This window comes from Octopus bimaculoides, chromosome 13 (assembly GCF_001194135.2).
Source record: "Octopus bimaculoides isolate UCB-OBI-ISO-001 chromosome 13, ASM119413v2, whole genome shotgun sequence".
In the NCBI taxonomy this organism is placed as follows: domain Eukaryota; kingdom Metazoa; phylum Mollusca; class Cephalopoda; order Octopoda; family Octopodidae; genus Octopus; species Octopus bimaculoides.
In genome coordinates this window covers 33436659-33440798 of record NC_068993.1, presented here as the reverse complement: position 1 = coordinate 33440798, position 4140 = coordinate 33436659, and positions in this window count along the sequence as shown.

Below are 4140 nucleotides of genomic sequence, written 5' to 3'. Positions count from 1 at the left end.
TTGATATAAAAAATGTTGGAATTGATATAAAATCAAGGCTACATGTGTTTCATAGGTAGCGGAACCTTGGAAGAAGTAATTATCCAAACGAAGGTGGACCGCAAGCTACTCTTCAGGCCTAAGATACTTTGGTTATATGAAGCTTACATTGTCGTTAGGAGATCCCGCGTTAACTTGCAGAGGATTAACCGTGAACTATAAAATTAACTTCTTTTCAGCTTATCGTACTTGTACACGAAAAAAATTCACAACCTTCTGCGCCAATAAACCACTAGTGTTCTTGAAAACTGTTTTTTTTTAAATATATATATCTTCTACGGACTGCTTGAATCTCACTATCTCCCAACACCTCGATTCTTGGACCTTACCTTTATATATATATACAGGATGCGGTAAATAAATTGTCGTCTAAATTACGCAAAAATGAAAATAACACTGACATCTCATTTTAACAGATATATTTACCAAAATTTACATAAAACTATCTTGAAATTCTAAAATGTAAATTTATTCAATAAAATCGCCATTGGTTTGAACCACGGCCTCCAGACGGCTTCAGTATCTCCTGCAACTCTTCTGGGCGGTCTCCTTGTTTAAGTTGGTGAATGGTGCCATAATCCTTGCCTTTAGTTCATCTTTGGTGTCACAAAACGTTTTGTTGGTCTCTTGCTCAACTGCGCCGCAAGCAGTGTGGGGAGTTAGGTAGCCAGATGTTAACGGTGATGTGGTCGCAAAAATTGTCTGACAGCCATGTCTGGGTTCTCCTGCTTGTGTGGAACAGTGCAGAGTCCTGTTGCTAGACATAGTGTCTTCCAGTAGCCATCCTCTTCACACACGCTGTTACTGCTAATAAAATCATTTTCTTTGTTTTTTTTCTATTATGTCAATATGTTCCTGTGTGTTTTGCTGTGACAATAAAATAATCATGTTTTTTCATTCTTTTTTTTTTTTCAGGGTGTTCCCTTTTGTAGTAAGACACGCCAATGTTTACAGAATGTTTTAACGAAACAAAAACATATAACATGCCTAAGAAACAAACCTTATTTTGCCCTAACCCCTGTATGGATACAGCTCCCAAACTATCCAAAGCCGCTTGTTTCTGAATGAGTTAAGACAAAACTCCTTGCTGTTATAGGAGGTAAAAAATACTTCGTCTCGAGAATCGCCACCAATACACATCTAAACAAGTCAACAATGAAATAACAAATTATTTCTAATATAGGTAAAAGATTCTAAGTTTAGTTAGTTGATTAACACCGTTTCCAGTATTTGGCTCACCTATATTTTATTGACTCTACAGAGATGAATTTGCAAAGATGATCTTAGCAAGAACTGAACTCAGAACGCAAGCAGCCAGACGAAATGCCTTACGGCATTCTGTTCGGCGCTCTAACGATTCTACCAGTCTACAATTTTTTACTCATCACGAGAGCATGTTGAAGCATTAAAAAAAATTGTTCAAAAACAATATCCAAGATGTGTGGAGAAATACGGATATGTAGTTATACTAAAAGTTCGTCAACGGTTCCTATCTGAAAGTTTTGGTTTTCTTCCGGAGTTTTGTTTCGACGAGGAGAGTTTTCCCTCTTTCTCAGAGGCTGTTATTACTTTCGAGACAGTACTTCTTGATACACCAAACATTTCGGCTTTTTTTCGTTACGCTAGCGCCTGCCATACGAACACCAAGAATTTGACCTCTTTGAAAGTCCGATAGATCTGTCATTTTAATGAATTTTAATTACCTTTTTTCTGATGATATCTGAAAAAAATGCAGTAATTTTAGCAAAACATATTAAGGAACACTAATAATAAATCAAAAAACATAAAAGTAAACAAGCTTTTGACAGTTTTATAGATATTTCAAAATTATGATGTTATGATGCTTGATGTTTCCATTATTTTGTCCAACCCCTGTATGCATATCAATATAATAATACGAAAATTAGACAAACAGCAGGGTTGGTCAACGTATTCCCTCGAAATAGCAGCAATATCTGTCAAGCCACACTTCATCTCCTTATAAATGAGACGGTCATATTAAGCAGTGTAGTCATGGGTTTGCTCAATGTTGGGTGACATGTCTCTAATCAACGAAAGAAACCCTACCTGCTTGAAATAGCGGTCAGATCATCTCAAAACTAAACCCCATTCTCTTAAATAAAAACACAAGTGTAAATCTAGTCATGACTCTCACTGTATATAGGAAAAACACAAGATGGTCACAAATGGAATCCCTCTCATAATACAGGGTGGACCTAAAGCTAAACGACAGTTCCACCAAAACAAATCCAAGGTGAGCTGGAGGAAGTAAAATTCGAGCAAAAGCCATTTCAAGATAAAATTCGAGCAAAACCCATTTCAAGCAAAAGCCATTTCAAGCAAAAGCCATTTCAAGCAAAAGCCATTTCAAGCAAAAGCCATTTCAAGCAAAAGCCATTTCAAAAAGCCATTCTCTTTCTTTAGTATTAAGACAAAAAAAATAAAGTTGACATATAAGCACAAGGCAATTTGGGAGGAAGGGTAAGGTTGGATCGTTAGATTCAAACGACAGCAGTATATGACTGGTACTTTCTTTCATGGATCCCTTGCAGTTAAAAAGCAATGTTCACCTCAATTTTAACTCAGTAGCAAATAGATTTGCCTTATTCATGTTTTCTGATATAGGTGCAGGACAGAAATTACGTAGGGGTTGATGGGATGAGGGGCAAGGTTCATCTCAGTAAGACTTGAACTCTGAGAGCCAAAACATTTTATACAACGCTCTAACGACTCTGCCGGATCCACCGCCGCAATATAATTGCTTCTAACACAGGCAAATGGCCTGAAACTAGACTGGAGGGAATTATTCAGTTAACTAGTAGGTGGCTGGTACTTTATTTTATTGATCACAGTGAAGATAAAAATATACTTGACTCCAGCGGGATTTGAACTCAGAACCTAAGTCATAACTTAAGCATATTTTATGCACACTGCACCTAGAAAAACTATACTCATAGTAAATTTGGACTTCTTTCTCCCGCTCTTATCCCCCTTCCTTCTCCCTTTACCTCCCTTATTCCCTCCCCACTCTCCACTCTCTCACGCTCTCCCAGTCTTTCTCGCCTTCAACACTATATAATTCAAAGTTTTGCATATTTTTATTTCTTATTTTCTGCAAGCAAACAACGTGTAATGAACTACTACAACACAAATAAAAATAAAGTGAAAATAACACACACAAACACACACACACATACACAAGTGTTAATTGGCAATTACCTCGAATATTATGATTGTGAGAGAGTTAATAAGTGTTTAGAAGTAACAAATAGCGAGTAAAGAAATCATTAGCTTTCAACGTCAGTCTGATTTCGAAACGAGTAGAGTTGATTTTAATAATGGTTTCAAATTTTGGATTAAGGCCAGCAATATGGATGAAGTTGTTGTTGACAAACAACAGCAGTAATTTTATTCAGCTAAATACACGTCATTAATTGGTTGAAATTACCGAAATACGACAACTTTAACACGAAATATCTTTGAAAATATAAACTTTTCTCAACAGCACTAAGAATAAAAGATGTTTTATATGATACACTCTACCAGTGTCCGAGGTTTGAAAGTGTTTAGTTACAAAAAATAATTTCTCGATGTACCGTTCAAAGGGTAAGGATCCTTTTATCGACTCCCAACGGATGAAAAGCAAAGTCGATAGAGAATAGATAGATTGGTGTGTGTGTATATACATATATACATGCATATATCTACATATTTGTGTGTGTGTGTGTGTGTGTGCGCGTGCGCGCGAGGGTGTGCGGGGGTGTACCTATCTATTTATTACATGTATGTAAAAAGAATGCACACTGCATTGGATGTGAATTAGACTTTCAACCCAACATTTATTAATATTGATATAAACAGTAGAAATAGTAAGAATATTAGTAAGAAGCATATGCTTGTAAATATAGATGTGTGTGTGTGTGTGTGTGTGTGTGTGTGTGTAAAACAATATGCAGTACCTTGCAGGTGAATATATAGAGGAATATGTACACGGGGTGAGTTAGGATGGCTACTAACATGTTTTTCCGTAATTGTCTCAAAACGACATATAAAAAGTACACGGCAATAAATTAACTACCGGCTGATTCGAATGTGGAATAG